This window comes from Dermacentor albipictus, chromosome 3 (genome assembly GCF_038994185.2).
Source record: "Dermacentor albipictus isolate Rhodes 1998 colony chromosome 3, USDA_Dalb.pri_finalv2, whole genome shotgun sequence".
NCBI lineage: Eukaryota > Metazoa > Arthropoda > Arachnida > Ixodida > Ixodidae > Dermacentor > Dermacentor albipictus.
In genome coordinates, this window is record NC_091823.1 from 188092591 (window position 1) to 188112001 (window position 19411).

At 48.0% G+C, this 19411-nt stretch overlaps 1 protein-coding gene across 15 annotated transcripts in view; it reads right to left on the reverse strand.

The window, feature by feature from the left end:
- The window catches only part of LOC139057682 (zinc finger protein 800-like), a 129512-nt gene that overhangs the window by 79647 nt on the left and 30454 nt on the right, over positions 1 to 19411 (reverse strand). The window lies entirely within an intron of this gene.

A 19411-nucleotide genomic window follows, 5' to 3' on the forward strand; every position in this document is an offset into this window, starting at 1 on the left:
TTCCCCACAATTAAATGATGATAAAAAACCAAACTATGTGGACTTCGTGCGGTGTCTTGGTCTTGATGCCTTGGTTGAGAGGCTGAAGGTTTGCCATTGTGTTTGGCGGCAGAAACTGGAGGGTGATCTGCTTTAATGGTCAGACAACATGATGGGCTGAACAATTGTCAAGAAGACAAACTTTGCAGCCAGACTTCTCCAGTTCGGCATCTCAAGCCTGTAGCCACTCAACGAAAAAATCTCGTGTCATCCAAGCTTTCTTACTGGACGTATATCGAATCGGGAGGCCTTTCGCGTTCTTGAAGCAGCGTGGCGACCTGCTCTTTCCGATAACAAATGGCCGTAGTTCGCATGACCCATCCATATTTGCAGCAAGCAAAATCGATACACGCACTTTGCTGTTCTTTCCACCATGGCATGCAGTGCCCTTCAGATGCAGAGTCTTGTTTGGCAGCATTTGCCAAAACAGGGCCGTCTCATCTGCGTTGAATATTTGCAACGGCGGAAAGCTGTCGGAAATATTTGGCCACTCTTCGGACAACCACTTCTCTATGTGACTGTGCTAGTCGCCTCGCTTTCGCCCGAAAGAGTCTTTCCGACGATGCTGTAGCGACTCTTAAATTCCTGCTGCCAACCAGTGCCACCAGTGAAGTTCTCTTCTCCGAAGGCCACAGCAAATCATTTGGCCTTTTCCATGAGCATTGGGCCGTCAACAGCTATGTTCTTGGCACATGTCTCCAAAAACCAGGCGTACAATGCCTTCTTGACCTTGCATTGGTTGCGACGCGCACACGACACGCTCCAGGGTGACTGGACTGCACTGCCTTCAGCTTAACATTGGCTTTGTTCTTGAGGATCGTACTCAGGGTGCTGCGAGGAATTCCGAACGCCGTGGCGACCGACGAATTTTTCTCACCAGCCTCCACCCATCGAATGATGTCCGCCTTTGTTGATAAATCCAAATTATAGCGTTTTTTCACGGCCATGGATCCGGAACACATGCTAAAAGCGGAAAGAAAAATGCACTGCACCACACCTCAAGCTTTCGCATTGGCCTCGTGAATAAAAGGAACAAAGCGAATCGAAAAACACAACGTTCCGCGTCTCCATGCTACCACAAGCCCAAGCTGCACTGACCTCGTTCGTCTCGCCACGCCAGCGGTGTCAGCCAATCAAAACACAGGAAGCTGGCGCCTGCGGTCAGTGTGGTTTCTCCCTCCTGTTTCCCTTTCACACCCAATCGCACTCCAAGTGCTCCTTGTCACGTGCCTTTTAACCACACGGCCCTTTCTTAGAGTGCAGGGCAGCACGCGTGAGATCACGGGAACATCGTGGAAACATCGTGAGAGCTTCGTGAGGAGAAGCGCACTTGCGGGGGTGGTGTATGGTGGGAGAAGCACACTTGCCGGGGAGCAGCTCAGCACGGAGTTTGATACATCGATATGCCGGTGCACAGGAGTTCTATATTAGCGAACAGTACCACTATACTTTTGCATGGGATTCCCAAAAGGATTTTTCAACTGTTCGATATAGGCAATAATTTGATATATCCGGAATCGACTGTGCATGCACACTCAATAGTAGCTTGTTGGTCTGCAAAAGCAAATACTTCTCCAGGAAAAAAGTTGTGGCTTCCATAGTAACAACGAAACTAAACTTTACTAAATGGAACTACCCCAGCGACGCTGCACAAGCCGCACGATCATACTTGCAGTGTTGTGCAGTGTCTCACTCACCACATCTGCAAGCTGTTGTGAAGTCTCAACACTTCTAAACCATAAAAAATGGTGTACTTATTCTATTATCGAATATTAATAGGAACATTCAAATATTTGACAAGTTTCCATGTTGTTCTTATTTAACGATGCAGGCATGGATACTTGGTGAGCAGGGGGCAACCTTGCACATCGCTGCGACGGAAATCGCGCTGCAGCAAACGCATGTGAAAGTTGTCAGCGAAAATCACTCTGCGACGTACACGTCAGAACAATCTTTCTTTGCCCCAATCGCGTCATGTGAAACAACCTTTATGTGGGTGAGGACGGACTCCAGACATGCTGATGACATTCCCTAGAAACAGAAATTCTTCATAAGCAAAACGATACTTTTCCAGCTTCAAGATGACGACGTCATCCAAGTAGACAAGACAGGTCTGCCACTTCCACCCTGCTAACATCGTGTCCATCACGTGCTGGAACGTTGCAGGCACTGAGCACAGTCCGAATGGCATGACCTTAAACTCATAGACGCCGTCCGGCATGATGAAGGCGGTCTTCTCGCCAAGGTTCTCATCGACTTCTATTTGCCAGTAGCCAGTCTTGAGATCTATCGACGAGAAGTATTTATCGTTGCAGAGCCGATCCAATGCGTTGTCTATCGATGGGAGGGGGCATACGCCCTTCTTTGTGATCTTGTTCAGTCAATGACAATCGACATAGAAATGAAGCGTTCCGTCCTTTTTCTTCCCCAAGACTACAGGAGATGACCACGGCCTTCTCAACTGCTGGATGATGTCATCGTGCAGCGTTTTGTCAACTTGTTGCCATAGCTTCACATTCTCGTGTCAGAACTCAGTAAGGATGAAGTGGTCGAACACACTTTTCAGTTATTATGCAATGCTTTGCAACTGGTGCTTGTTGAATTAATGAATGTTTGATGTTTAATGGCGCAAGGGCCAAATAAGACCAAAGAGCGCAATGTCTGTGATAATGAGTTTGCAGTGTAATTATGATTTCTATGAAGTTGGTGTGACGTGGCTGTAAAGGGGCCTTAAAAAGACTCGCTCTAAAGTGCGTAAAATGTGTATAATAATATATGACGATGACATATGACTTGTACTATGAACATTGAGATGCATTTCAAAAGAATGATACGATGTATAAAATATATCTGATTCTAAAAAATTTACTAGAGCACTACTGCCTCCTTAGAACCCTTAAACACAAGGGCCTGGAGGCATGTGCTATATGAAACAGCTATCACAGCGGCATCCTCTGAAGAGAGGAGGCGCTACGAATGTGTGGGGCTAATAACATGCAACACAACATCTTTCAAAAAACCTAGGACTGCGTTGGTGTCAAAATGTGGTTCTGGACCGAGTAACATTACAGGATGAAGGGGGATGTGCTGCCGGTATGCTAGGCGAAAATTTTTCTTTCTCTCAGATTCGGCTGCCCGACACTCCAGGAGGACGTGGCGGACGGTCAGCCTCTCCCCACATTTAGCACAGGTTGGAGGATCATCTCCAGTGAGTAAAAAGTTACGCGTACCAAATGTGTGTCTTATTCTGAGACGACAGAAGAGGACACCTGTTCGCCGTGATTTTGTTGCGGAGGGCCAAGAATCTAACTGTGGCTTTATCACGTGCAGTTTGTTATTTATTTCTTTGTCCCACATGCGTTGCCAGTGGTTTCGTAGTTTCCTTCTTGAGAAAGGCTTTAGGTCTGTGACAGGGACCGAAGCAGTAGGATTAACAGCAGGAGATGCAATTGATGTGGCCATCTGGTCTGCCAGTACGTTACGTTCGATTCCCCTAAGGCCAGGTACCCAGCATATAATGATATGCTGGTTAGATAGATTAGCTTTGCACAGGTCAGAATAGACCTCAGTGAGAACGGCATTTTTACATTTGCAGAGTGACATTAAGGCCTTCACCACACTTAGGGAGTCTGTATATATAACGGCTTTTTAGAGTTTTGATTTCCTTATATGCTTTACAGCCGACCATAATGCGTAGGCCTCGGTCGTAAAGATACTTGTTTCTGGATGTAGTACATTGGATTCTGAGAAGGATGGACCGACGGCTGCATAGGACACTCCAGCATGCGACTTGGAAGCGTCTGTATAGAATTCTGTGCACGAGTGCTTGTACTGAAGTTCTAGGAAATGCATTCTGATTTCGACCTCTGGAGCGTGTTTTGTAATTTTTAGAAAGGATACATCACATTCTATCACCTGCCACTCCCAAGGAGGTAAGAGCTTGGTTAGGTGCATTAAGTGAAGCTCGAGAAGTGAGACATGCATTTCATCGCTAAGCTCCTTAACACGCAGCGAGAAAGGCTGTCTTATAGAAGGACGATTGCGGAAAAGTGTAGAACACGTCATATCGGTTACGCTATTAAAATATTGATGTTCATGATTAGAGTGCACTTTAAGGAAATAGGTAAAGCAGATGTATGATCTCTGCAGGTGGAGCGACCACTCATTCGATTCAGCATATAAGCTTTCAATCGGGCTTGTTCTGAAAGCGCCAGTGGCTAATCAGATACCTAGATGGTGGACAGGATCCAGCATTTTTAGCATGCTTTGGGTGGCAGAGTTATACACTACGGCACCATAATCCAATCTTGACCGAATTAGGCTCTTGTAGAGATTCATTAGACATTTCCTGTCGCTACCCCATGTAGTCTGGGATAGAAGTTTCATTATGTTCATTGTTTTTAGACATTTTTCTTTCAGATATTTGATGTGTGGAATAAAAGTGAGTCTATAGTCAAGTATTATACCAAGGAATTTGTGCTCTTTGTTAACAGGTATTTGTTTTCCGCACAGTTCTAAGTAACGATCCGGGACCAGGCCTTGCTTTCTTGTAAAGAAAACACAAGAACTTTTGTTAGGATTGATCTTAAATCCATTTTTCTCTGCCCACTTTGACACTTTGTTCAGGCCATTGTTCAGGCCTTGTTCTGTACCTGTCTCTCGCACACTGCGAGGTTACAGGATTTGAAAGCTATTTGAATATCGTCCACGTAGAGAGAATAAAATATGGCTGGTGGTAATCAAGCACGACGCATGTTCATCTTCACGATAAAGAGCATGCAGCTGAGCACGCCTCCTTGGGGTGCACCCGTTTCTTGCGTAAAAGGATGTGAAAGTACATTGTCAACTTTTACCCGGAAGGTACGATTGGACAGATAGCGTTCTATTAGGTTTAGCATATTACCATGGATGCCCAATTCTGACAAGTCTCTTAAGATTCCGTAATGCCACGTTGTGTCATACGCCTTCTTCATATCAAGGAATATGGATAAGAAATACTGTGTACAAATGCGTCCCGGATATTTCCTTCAATACGTACAAGATGATCAGTAGTGGAGCGCCTTTCTCTAAAGCCACACTGTTATGGATCAAGCATTTTGCTCAGTTCAAGGAAGTGAATGAGTCGCCAATTAATCATTTTTTCAAATACCTTACAAAAGCAACTTGTGAGGGCTATTGGGCGGTAGCTTGCCACTGAGGAAGGATCTTTGCCTTGTTCCAAACAGGGACCACAATGGCTTCTTCCCATGCAGTTGGAAGGTATCCTGCAGCCCAAATGGTGTTGAAAAGTGCGAGGAGTGTAACTTGGGTGTCATTTTATAAGTTTTTGATCATTTCATACATGATTCTGTCAGATCCCGGCGCGGAGCCCTTTAGCTCTCAACTCAGCAATACTAAAAGGACGGTTGTAAGGCTCACTCTCTTCACTTTTTCTTGTGAATGGCTTACGTTCTTCAATTTGTTAATATTTGAGAAAAGATTATGAATAATTGGTTGAGCTTGACACGCTCTCAAAATGCTCCCCAAGTGAATCTGCCTGATCTTGCAGGGTATCGCTTTGTGTGTTGGGAGGGAGTATGTTTGTCGCCCTCTTATCCTATTAACCCTGTTCCAGACGTTCGCCTCATCTGTGTACGAGTTGATGCCCGACAAAAACTTTTGCCAACTCTCTCTTCTAGCCTGTCGGCGCGTTCTCCTGCCTTGGGACTTTACTTTCTTAAAGTTAACAAGATTCTCCACAGTGGGAGAGGCGCGTAGCAACCCCCACGCTTTGTTGTTTTTTACGAGCAATCCTACATTCGTCGTTCCACCACGGGACACGCCGCTCGCATGCCAAGCCATTTACTTCTGATATGCATTTAGATGCGGAATATATTATGAAGGTTGTAAAAAACTCCACTGCAGAATCAATTCCTAACAAAGACATGTCAGCCCATGAAATACTAGTAAGAGTTCGAAATTTCTCCCAGTCAGCTGTTTCAATCTTCCACCTAGGAGCTTGTGGTGGATATTTATTTTCTTTAGGTGATCTTAGGAGTATGGGGAAGTGGTCGCTCCCGTAAGGATTGTTGGTAACTTCCCATTCGAGTTCAGGCAGTATACACGGGGAAACTAGGCTGAGGTCAATTGAAGAAAATGGTCTGTTTGTGAGAGAATAATATGTGGGTGCCTTCTTATTAAGCAGACACGCACCGGAAGAAAAAAGGAACTGTTCAACGAGACAACCTCGCGCATCGATACGAGAGTCTCCCCACAGGTTACTGTGCATTGAAATCACCAAGAACAATATAAGGTTCTGGCAGTTGGTGTATAAAGGACTGAAAGTCATGTTTGTTTAGTTGGTAATGAAGGGTATGTAAAGCGAGCAAATGGTGATGAGTTTGTTTAGTAGAACAGCACGAACTGCCACTGCTTCAAGAGGCGTTTGTAGCTGCAAACATTGACACGCTATGCCTTTATGAATAACTACGGCAACACTGCCCAATGATGCGAAAGCATCATCGTGATCTCTGCGAAAAGTGACATAGTGTAGGAGGAAATTTGTGTGTTTCGATTTTAAGTGTGTTTTTTGTAGACATAGCACTTTTGGATTGTGTTTGTGAATGAGTTCTTGCACATCATCAAGGTTTCTAAGAAGACCTCTGACGTTCCATTGAATTATTTGTGTATCCATATTGGAAGTAAATAGGTGCTGTATGTACGGAAACGGAAGTATTATTTACAGAGATTTCATAGATTAGATTACAGATCTCTTTCGAGGCCCTGTAACTGGGGTTTTGCCCTTTCTGGAGCGTTCGAGGGAGCCTCGCCTCACCTTAGGCGCTTGGCGTGCTGCGAGGATAGGTGTAGTGTCCATTGCGTCTTTTGAGGCGCCAGACACATGCTCTTGCGACCGAGAAGTTTTCCGAGAGAGTCCTGCCTCGGAAGGCAAGACGCCTGCGCCCACCAGCCCGGAGGTCGATGGGGCTCCCTGAGGGATTTGGCTGCGCCAGCTGTTGCCAGCTTTAGAAGGGGGCGGGAAGGTTGGGGCAGCCTCGGCTGCGCCCACCTTCGGGGTCGACAGCCTCGTCTGCTGGGTTGGCGTAGCAGCGCTAGCTGCAGCCGCCGGGGGGGCGGATGGCGTCACTGCCGCCTCCCTGGGTGTGGGTCGGACAGCCGCCGGAGACTGTTGTGGCGTTGCCCCCTGACGCACTACCTCGGCAAAGGTTTTCTTTGGCAGCTATGCTACCTGCCTGCGTGCCTCCCTGAAACATATTTTCCTTTACTTTTATTGTTAGAACTTCCTTTTCTTTTTTCCAGGATGGGAACGACCGCGAGTATGCGGCGTGCTCCCCATCACAGTTTACACAGTGGAGAGTGTTCTTACAAGCTTCAGTGACAAGGGCACTGCATTTCGCAAATTTGGCGGCCCCGGCAGCTCTGCGAACTGTGGCCAAAACACTGGCATTTGAAACATCTTAGGGGATTTGGCACATATGGTCTGACACGGAGCTTGATGTACTCGGGCAAAATACTTGAACAGAATGCGAGTATTAGGTGCTTCGTTTGAATTTCTTTACCGTCCCTTCTCATCTTAATTCTTCTGACATTGACAACATTCTGCTCACTAAAGCCCTCCAAGAGCTCTGCCTCTGTCAGCTGGAGCAAATAATCATCCGAGACAACGCCGCGGGTGGTGTTCAGGTGGTGTGGAGTTACTGTCAATAGAACATCCCCAAATGACACTAGACTGGGCAATTTTTCAGATTGTTTCTGATCATGCAGCTCTAAGAGGAGATCACCTCTTGCCATCCTTGATACCTTGTAGCCTGGACCAAGGACATCAGTTAGGGTCTTGGAAACTAGAGAAGGGGAGATATTTCGTACTTGCTTATAGAATTTTTCTGAGTGGATAACATGATATCGCGGGAAGTTCAGCCTTTGACGCCCAAAGAACTGGAACACATCTTCGGTGCGCCCTCTTTTATGAGGGCGATAGGGAAGTGGAGGGGAAAGGAACTTGTCATAGAAAAATGTAGTTTTCAGCAATAACGCCAGCCACCCACCATGGAGCCCTACGAGGGGCGCTACAAAAGCTGTAAAACAGGTCCTGGAAACGCCAGCTGTACGTCATCACTATAACCAAATATGAAATAACCCAGGTTGGCTATTCACACAAGGTTAACCCTTACTGCCTGGAAACTTGGAAGTAAAGGGAAGCTAGGAGAAGACAGGAAAGATGGAAAGTGAAAAAAAAGACGAAGGTTGGAGGGAGAGAGAGACAGGAAAAGGCAACTACCGATTTCCCCCAGGCGGGACAGTGGACCACAGTGTCAACACCGGCTCGCGTCGGGCTCCGTAGTTTCGCAAGTTTTTGATGGTGTTTTCAACAGAAAACGACACGAAACGCTTTCACCAGCTTCCTAATGTTATAAGGACCGCATCGACGCTACCCCCGTGGAAATCCGACCAACGAGGGCCCCAGGAGGATTCTTGAAAGTTTCGTCACCACGGGTGAGTCGCTAACCCAAACCGGCCGCGGCAGCCGCTTGCTTCGCCGACGGGGATTCCCGCGACGGCACTTGGCCTAACCATGGTGAACGAAGGGACTACGATCGTTGACCCCTTCCATACAACTTCCGGAGGACACGAAGAAGAATGCATGGACCAGACTACCGAACCAGTGAGCCAAGAAACTCTGTACCATAGCACCGTGAGAGAAGATCTCAATTGGCAATCCGTACGAACACAAAAGCAACGCAAGCAAGAAGCCTTGGAGAGGCGACGCGGTAGTGTGAAGCCCCAAGACCCCGAAACTACCACTAAGACATCAATAACGCGGAGAGTCGCTAGACCTCCGCCACTTCCGAAAAATGACTACAAAATATTCATTCGTCCAAACCAAGGTCTGCCATTAAGAAACGTGCTCACTCATACACTTGCACGAGCGATCATCGACGCATGCCACAACGAGTTCACGGATGACAAATTCATACTGAGAATCAACCCGGGATCCAACATAGCCATCCTATCGACCCAGTACGAAGAGGTCACCGAAAAAGCAAGACACATCCACACCTTAACGCTTAGTGGCAGAAATCACGCAGTGCGCGCATACACCGCCCAAGGAGAAGGCGCCCTCAGAGGAGTGCTACATGGAATACCGTTGCACACAACCACTGAAACCCTCATGGCCCACCTCAGAGTGAGAACACAAGGCGTGGAAATCCTTACAGCCAGGATGATCGGTGCCACTTAAAGTGCAGCGCTTACCTTTATTGGTCCCCATCTACCACGATTTGTGTACTACTACGGAGGTGAACTCCGTTGCTACCCATTTAGACCGACGCTCCAAGTCTGCAAGATCTGCAGGGAAAAGGGCCACCGTACCGACGTGTGCCCAAACCCAGACAGACCCATCTGTAGATTGTGCGGACTGCTTAACCCAACCGACGGACACAAATGCGAGATAAACTGCGCCTCGTGCGGGGAGGCCCACCCAACCGGTGACCATTCGTGCAAGCAGCGACTCAAACCGGTTCGACCCCGACCCACACCATCATCAGCCCCGATGAAGTCAAAAGCCCCACCATGGTTCGCCTCGGAAGACGAAGAAGAGACCTACAGGGCGGACACTCGCGGCCGGCCGGTCAATACTGAGGAACGCTCCCGCTCCCAATCCCGCCCCCGGTCAGCGAGCCGCGAGCATCGGGCACCACCGACACCCAAAAGGAACCCGTCGCCTCCGGCAAGGAAGCAGAAGCCTTCACACGAGGTAAGCTGGGCGGAAGTCGTCTCTCCCAAGCCACGAAACACATCCATACCAATCACACAAAATCCAGAATACCAGAGAGTCATTGAGGAAAATAGACAGCAAAAACAGCGTCTGATCGACTACGAGCACAAAATCGAAACTTTAATGAAAAGAGTAGCCATGCTTGAATCAGCACACGCTGCGACCTGTGAGCGATCGCCACAATCTCAATTACCACAGCTAAGCACTCTCACCGGACATCCGCCACTACAAACACAACTGCTCCCCTCCCCCTAAACAACACAGCCAAAGCAGCCTCAGGCGCACTCACCGTCTGAGAGCAACTTGGTAACCCAGGACCAATTGCAACAAGCACCGCAAAAATCACAACAACAAATAATACAACAAATACAGCAACAATTTCAACAGTTCTTTAAGGAATTCCAAGAATTAAAGAAATACGTTAACGAATTCCTGACCAAGGAACCCAAGCGTAAATGAAAAAGTAGTAAAATACCCTCTCAGACAGATGACGGTAGCATGCAAACTTCCGACACAGACAGCACAATACCCTCTAAGTCCCATCATGGCCCGTAAACCTCAAATGGAAACCGAAAGCATCACGATCTGGTCTTGGAACTGTAGGTACATTAAAAGCAAGCACGCATCCCTCTCGCTATATGTACAGGCGGCACTAGTACCCCCGGATATTATCTGCTTGCAAGAGGCGGGAGAGCAACCGAAGCCAATTATGGGGTATAAAATACAGTACGACCCCAGCTACCGTAGGGTGGCCACGCTCGTTCGCAAAGATTTGGCAACAACCCTCACAGTGCTCCTCGGTGAGGAAATCCCACATCTCATCCCCACGATATGGCCTGTCAAGAAGGGAAGACCTAAACAAGTCGTATGCAACGTATACAGTCCCCCCCGCGACAGAAAGGCTGACTTCGCGTCATTGTTCCGGCACCTACAGGGAATGCTGGAGCACCGCGATCGCCTAATTATAACCGGAGATTTCAATGCAAAGCACAACACGTGCGGCTACTCGAAAGCAGACACCAAGGGCGCCAAGCTCTTAGAAGCCATAGAGCGCCACGAATACACACTAATTACAGTACCAGGTACGCCTACTCGAATAGGAAACAGTGCCAGCACGGACACGACTCCTGATCTCACCATCACCAACGATACCGTGGGAACAAGCTGGAGGGTCCTAGATGACTCACTGGGTAGTGATCACTACATTATCGAAATCACCAGCGCCTCGGCCAAACTACGCCGACCCCTAGGGAAGGCCAAAATTACAAATTGGCCTAAGTTTAGGGATAGGCAACAGCTCGATTTAGATACAAGTCTGCCCTTCCCGGAACATCAAGGCCGCTTAACCACGATCAAGGAGTGGGCCCAACGCATCAAAGAACTATATGACGCCAACACTAAAGTGTACCAAACCGATACCAACACGCCGGCAATCGACAACCATCTAATACACTTATGGGAAGCATGCAGAGGCCTCACAAGAACATGGCACAAACAGAAGCTAAATCGCAAACTTAGACTTAAGATTTCAAACGTCACTAAACAGGCCAACGATTATGCCCTGAAGGTTCACAGGGACAATTGGCGCACGTTCTGCGATTCGCTTAAAGGCACGCTAAGCACCAAAAAGAAATGGAACATACTCCGCAGCATCATCAATCCTTCAAATACCAAAACAGAAACAAACACAACCCTACAAAAACTCGTTGGTGAATATCCGGGAACCGAGGATGAACTCATACAGGAACTCCAGCAAACGTACACGGGAATCCGGACCGGGCATCCGAAACCATACCCTCAATATCCGGGAGCTCCGAACGAGATACTTGATGCACCCATCACGTATGCGGAGGTATACGCGGCAGCACAGAGCTTCAAGAAAAACACGGCACCGGGTCCCAACGGGATCACCAACGCCATCTTGAGAAACCTAAGCGATGAAACCCTGCGAGCCTTTACAAAGCAGCTGAACGAAGAAATATGGGCACCGGGCGGAACATTACCCGAGGAATAGACTACCGCTCACATAGTCCTTATACCCAAACTAGGAAAACCGCGCAGGCTCGATCAATTACGACCGATCTCGCTTACGTCTTGCCTAGGCAAGCTTCTTGAACGAATTGTACTCACTCGAATGGAACAACACATGGAAGAACATGGACTACACCCGAATTGCATGTACAGATTTCGGAAAGCCATGTCAGCACAGGATGTCTTCCTCCTCCTCAAGGAAGAGGTCCTCAACCCACAACCGCGCAGCAACAACAACATACTCCTAACCCTCGACGTAGAAAAAGCATTTGATAATATAGCACACGAAACCATCCTAGATGGCCTTGCCGCCATAGGATGCGGAGAGCGAGTATACCATTATGTCGTGGCTTTTCTCAGCCACCGCAAAGCTCGCATCGGCATAGCAGGCGTACAATCGGACATATATGATCTACCGCAGAAGGGTACTCCGCGAGGGTCAATATTATCTCCTTTCCTCTTCAACATCGGACTTAGAAAACTTGCTTTACAACTGGAAAATATCCCAAAACTCGGATGTGCCTTCTATGCCGACGATATCACTCTATGGGCAACCAAGGGTTCATACGGCGACAGAGAAAACACGTTACTCACAGCTATCGGATACATCGCGTCATACCTAACCACAGCAGGAATGAGGTGTGCCCCACACAAGTCGGAGTACCTTCAAGTCCGGCCTAAGCAAACTAAGGAACATCGAGCCCCGCCAATACATCTCGAGATTGCCGGGCAACCTATAAAGCACGTCCCGACTGCACGCATACTAGGTATGCACATCCAGGAGAACAACGGCATAAAGCTCGCCTCAGAGAAATTAAATCACGTTATAAGAAGCAACGCATCACTCATCGCCAGAGTAGGGCGCAGCAAAGATGGTTTCACAGAGGACGAAACCTTAAGACTGGTACAAGCCCTTGTCATCAGCCGTGTCACGTACGCGCTACCGTATCAAGTCAAGCGCAAAAGCGAGACAGAACGCATGGACACTCTTATAAGAACGGCGTACAAAACGGCCTTACAGCTACCGTGAAGCACAAGCACAAGCACAAAGAAATTACTAGCGCTAGGCGTATACAACACCTTTGAGGAGCTAGCAAGTGCCACGCTCATAGCGCAGAGGGAGCGCCTCAAGAAGACTCAACAGGGAAGACACCTTCTTCAACGGATAGGATACCCGCTGACACCTCAGTACTGCAAAGAAGAAACACAACTCTTGCCTAACCACATTAGAGAGAACATTGTAGTAGACCCTATCCCCAAGAACATGCACCCCACCCACAATCAGGAGAGAAGAGCAGCGCGTGCCCCATGTTGTACAAACGTTGTTTCAGAGACCCGGATACGTACTACACGGACGCTAGCCCGTATCCCTCGTCGCCACATTGCGGGCTCAAATACACACTCGCCGTTGTCAATCAGGGGAACCTGGTAGCCTCAGCCTCTATCCGCGCCACATGCAGCGCAGCAGCAGAAGCAGCAGCAATCGCTCTGGCACTTCGCGACGCTGAGAGCAAGGGAAGGTCCGCCCGTGTTCTTACTGACTCGCAAGCGGCTTGTCGTTTATACCTGAATGGAACACTCCTTATACAAGCCATTCGAATCCTGGGTCGCACACTACAATGGACCCACGGTATCGTCTGTTGCCCCGGGAACGAAGGCCTGCGGGGCAACGAAGAGGCGGACTGCGCAGCTCGAGGTCTCACTAGCCGAGCGGCAGACCACATCATTCTTCAGCCCCCGACAGACCGACGAGCGACCCACGAGTTATTAACGACAGGTCAACAAATACTACAGGACCAACGGCTCGGAAGAATGCAATACGCTCCCCCACACAAAGCTCTCAATAAACTCCAGGCAAGGGACTGGCGCCGCCTGCAAACTAACACATACCCACACTTGTCTCATCTACACGCAATCTACCCAGACAGTTGTACGTCCCGAACATGTCCCTGGTGTAGCAACCACACAGCAACACTCGAGCACATAACACACGAATGCACCGACCGTCCGGGCGACGCAATTTCGCCACGAGTCACAACACACACACTCACTACGCAGTCTTGGGAGGCGAGACTCTCCGAACTGGACCTGGGAAGCCAACTGGCGACCCTCAACCAGGCCCGGCGAGCCGCGACAGAGGGAACCACCCCGGAATAAACTGCGCAATGGTTTCTGCAATAACAAAGTTCCTCCTCCTCCTCCTCCTCCTCCGGGGGTGCCGTCTACGTGAAGCCGAGGCCAAAGGGGTGTGTTGCTGCCGCCGAGGGTCCAAACGAAGGTCCAAACACCTGGCATTGGCTCAACCCCCAGGATCCCCTTTTCTCCGGACACGGCTAAGCCGCGCATGGTTAGACGTGGGAGAGTCCAACCCTCGTGTGCTCGGGTCCGTGGTGTCGCAACACACTAAACACTTGCTGACGCAGACGCCCCTGTGGGGTGCTTGTTGAATCCTCAATCACGTGGAAATGCAGTCGTTGTATCATCAGAGAAGACTTTCGAGTTGCTTTTGCTAACTCATGGGGAGGCTTGGATTTATTTCGAAGCCTGGTTCGGGAACTATGGTCGTCGAGGTAGCTGTGGCATAATTCGAGAGGACGAACACATTGCTGGTTTCCACCATTTCCTTGATGCATGCGATCGTTGTGCCCTTTTTGATGTGCTTGGGATGAAGTTTGCGAGCATCACTTTCACTTTTCTTCCACGCAGTCAAGCAATCCCTCTTGCGATGCAAATTTCATGGTTGCGCAGTAGACATTGGTCACCCTTGATGATGCCTTCTACGTCTGCAGGTGTTTTGGTGCCAACGGAAATGACAATGCTGGAGAGAGGCGGGGAGCTCACGTGATCTTCAAGCACACTCAAGGCATGGGAACTACGAGAGCTCTCCGGCACTATTGCATGATCTTCGGATAGCGTTATCGACGTTGACTTCAGGTCGAAGATTGCACCATGTTGGTTCAGGAAGTCCATGCCGAGAATTGCACCTCGTGAACACTGTGGGAAGAGAACGAAGGCAGGGTAGGAGAGAACATGGCATAGGAGGGTAGGAGAGAACGTGGCAGGGTAGGTTTAGTCACGAGCGGTAATTATAGCTGTCCAGATTCCGGTCAGTGTTATTAGGTGTCCTCCAGCTGTCCAGATTTGAGGGCCTTCCCAACCAGTCTCAACTTTCTTCAACCGTGCGGAAATGGGTCCACTCATGATGGAGTAGCTGGTTTCTGTGTTCACTAAGGCAGCAACTGTGTGTCCATTGAGAAGCACGCAGAGGTCGGTGGTTTTTTACCTTATGTTGCAGTTTGGTCTTGGCGTCAGATCATGGCTGTGTCGTGCTGCCCTGCAGCTGGAATGTCGCGTTGTCAGGTCTTCTCTTATCGGCGTATTCTTTGCTTTTAGGCTTCGTTAGGATGGTGATGTGTCATGGCTACGTCATTGAGCTATATCTTGAAGCGTTGTCGCCAGCGGTGGAAGATCTTGGGCATTTCTACATACAGCAACCGTGCCTCCATCGGTTCCTGCTTTAAGTTTTCCGGATATGGGCTTGTAGACCGATCCTGGGCTGGGCCAGCATATGGTCAGCACTGCGGCGACCATACACTGGCAGGCTTGTCAGAGGAGAACGGCTCCTTCTCAACCAGTTTGGAAGTTAGGCTAGGTGATCTTGGCCTCGTCTTTGTATGAGAGGTCTTGGAAATTGGCAGTGACTGCTCTCCAGAGGCAAGTGAGCCAGTCTCCATGGGCTTGGACGGAATACTGTACGAGTTGGAAGCCGGAGGACAAAGTGGTTGATGCTTCCGGAACAAGTTCTGTGAGACTTCCGATGTTCCAAGCAGTGGCACATTTGTTCAGAGCAGCTGCTGGCTGCTCATGGGCATACGGGGCACAGGCTCAGATCAGCAATGCTGTATTGACATCTTGTCGAAACCAGATGCCGTGCCACCTCCCTAGCAAGCTGCATTGGTGTAGTTCGTGCCTAAGAAGTGTGCATGTCTTTTAGACGCTTCAGGAAAACACATTTTCGTGAACGTTTAGTTGGATCACAGTTTTATTTTTTGAAAGTTGCACAAGATAAAGAATAAGGAGCATGTGAACCACTGCAGTTAGGACACTTTGTGGAGGTGTTTGCACAGTTGTACAAGTTGTGTTCATGTTCACTGCACTTTGCAGATGCGTGTTTCCCATGGCAAGACTGTGAGCATCTTTTTGGGTTATGCATGGTCCGACTGGATAACTGCGAAAGTCTGCGGTGACTCTCTCAGGCAGACACGTACGATTAAAGGTGAGGACTAAGCGCTGGGTGTTTATTTCTTTGTTATGCAAAAAAGGTGAGGCGTGCAGACAGGACACCAGAGAAGCCTCACCTTTTTTGCATAATGAATCCTTACCAACTAGCTCAGCTTTCTGTTGTTCTAAGCTTACTTCTTTGCTCGCCTTTCTCATTGTTATGCGCTGAACTGCAGTGATCCCTTGTTCACGCTGGGCATCCAGAATGTCTATCTTTCTCGTTTAACAAATCTCTCTTGGAGATGACACCTTGGACGCTGTTTAGGCTGCAGTACAGTGTCACTGCCACTCTCTGGTCATCGATTGCATTCAGCTACTGGAGATATTTGCTTTGTTTTTTTGTGTGGAATTCAATAAGCATGTTCCCTGATGTCCGTTTCCTGGCTTTGTTTGTACTCGTGGCCAACAGCACTCTCAGTGCATCGTGCTAACAAAGATTTTGTGGTGAATGGCACTTGATCATGAGTTGAGTGAATGACTAGAAATTTCCTAAAGTACTCTGGGTTCTTTTCCTTGCGAAGCTCTTCAGTGCAACCGCTCTGCAGGGTCTGATAATTTTTTTAAAAGTTTAAGTGAATGACCTATACAATATGTTCGAGTTTAAGGGTTTTGTAAAATAAGCGGCTTGAAGTTCACTCTCCCACACTCGGCAAGGTTGCGGAACCCCCTGACTGGCAGGCAGGCAGAGGATCTGTCGGCCAAGGCTTGACTGCCACCATCGGCGTTTTCTAACCCGCCACCTTTCAACCTGTGTGAATTACATCTCTGGTGTGGGGTCCGTGTGGCCCTGCGGGGAGGTGCAGATAGCAACACTGCATGATTTAACTCTTTCCTTACCATGCCATAGAGCATTGATCACTATGGATCGATGGTTTTTTAATGCCCCACCAAAACTAAAACTCTACCCTTACAAACACCTAACACTATCTGGCCAGTAGTAGGAGAACTGCTGCAATTCTTTTCTTTTTTTTTTTGTGCCCCGGCGCAAGGGCTCCTGCGGGAAAAAAAAAGCAGCAGAGGAAATAGCATGGAGTTTTCGCAACATGCCGCTGAAAACGTGTTGCGCACCGCTGAAGAATAAGTTTTTTCAAAGTGGTTCTGCTGCTTCTGATGCTGATAATCTCGATGTGAGTAGTAGTGAGGAATCTGTAGAGGACATTGGCTCATCCGATTTCGACTCTGACAGTGATGACTCATCTACGCAGCCCGGACGTTCCAACTTTTGTGTGGCAAGGTAAGCACAGTTTCGGATGTCGATGTTGTTATACGGTGTGCACATTTTGTATGTGATTACACCTGTTTACATCTTTCTTTTAGGGTGTCAACTACATATGGAGGAGATATTTTGCCAAACACACCGTGCGGAGTCAAGTTCTCACCCAAACGTGCACCTGGCGTACACTTCGACGTGATGCACCGGAGTGAGATGCGGAGGTTTCTCAGTGCACTGGACATGTTCACGATGTGTTTTTACCGCTTACATGATTGCCACTTTCTGTGCGCACACCAACAAGTACGCGTGCATGAAGATTCTTGAGAAGCCCAGCTACGCTCAGCTAGATGGCCCTTGGCTAGAGATCACGCCCCCTGAGATGTTGCGTTTCACTGCAGTGTTGATTTACATGGGCATCGTGCAACTACCTCGGCTCCATTTGTATTGGAACACCAGAACAATCTACGGTGGTCTACTCCCAGGGAAGATCATGAGCTGGAAGCGTTTCTTGTCCTTTCTTGCCTTCATGCATGTCTTGGACCCTGAGGATGATAGTGTTGCTTCAGCTGGCAAACTGCAGAAGGTACGGGTGCTACTTCGACAGATCAACAAGGCGTCGGCCCGCTTTTTCAGCCACAGGAAGCCATTGCAGTTGAATAAAATATGGTGAAATCTAAAGCACGCTCGGGAATCTGGCAATATATTCGTGACAAGATGACAAAGTGGGGTTACAAATTGTGGGTTATAGCTGAGTTGGAAACTGGACACGCATTGCAGTTCTTCATTTACACAGGCAAACGGGAGACACCAGGATAGCATGGATTGGTTTTTAATGCAGTCGGTAAACTTTGTGATAAATATTTAGAACAAGGGTACAAAATTTACATGGACAATTTTTATACTTCGAAGCGCCTTTTCGAACACCTCCTGCAATGCTAAACGCTGGCATGTGGAACAAAGAGAAAAGATAGTCGAGACTTCCCTGGCAATCTGAAAGATGTTCCAAAAGGACTTCTTCTTGGGCAAGTTGGTGCTTAGATTTGCTAGGTATACTTTGTGGCGCAAAATACATTTCTGGAAAAAGGACAGAACAAAGAGAGACAGTGAAGCGCCAAACTACCAACCTTTTTCCCAGAAATGTATTTTGCGCCACAAAGTATACCTAGCAAATCTGAAAGAATAAAAATGGGAAAAGGAAGCTTAACATGGAGACATTCGTTGGGTCAGGGGACGTCTTGTTTGTTCAGTGGAAGGACCACCGGGCTGTAAGTCTAATGAGCACCATTCACACAGCCAATGAACATGTCCCTGCAAAGAGACGTGCAATAGTGGGTAACAAATCGAGTGAGAGGAACATCAAAAAGCCCTTGTTGGTGCATGAGTACAACGCAGGTGTGCTGGGGGTTGACAAACCTGACCAGATCACTGGCACCTACACTGTCCTTCGTAAATGTATGGGCTGGTGGAAGACACTCTTTTTCCACTGCATAAATATTGCTTGCATAAAATGTTTTATTCTATTTCAAGAGCATCACAAAGAGCACTGCGATATTCCTGAGCTACACCTGAGTGGCCGCTTTGGCCAGCTTTCTTTCCGAGAGATGCTCATCAAGCCAATTTTGAATCTTAATAATCAACCGGCCAGCATATTTTATCTGCTACCCAACTGGATTCGCCACAAGCCTGAGAAGGTTGACAACTGAAGGAACTGCAAGCAGTGTTGTGAGAACATCAAGAAAGAAGTCAAATGTTTTTGCAGCACCTATGAAGCGCACCTTTGTTTTACGACAACGCACAACTGTTTCGCTGATTGGCACATGTGTCATGGGCGCTGAAGTCAAGGGTCACTTGAAAATGTACTTTTTTATCTAAAGTGCTCAAATTTTCAGGAATCGTACCTGAGGTCATGAACAATAATTTGCATATTCCAGTTTTTTGTTACTCTACGTGTGGTGAAGTATAGCAGCAATTTTGTATCTTCGCATGTATGTTTTCCTTTATTTTCTTCAACTTTCAGAAATAAAGTATCAAAAAATGTGGCAGTGCTTACTTTGTATCTTATTACATTGGAA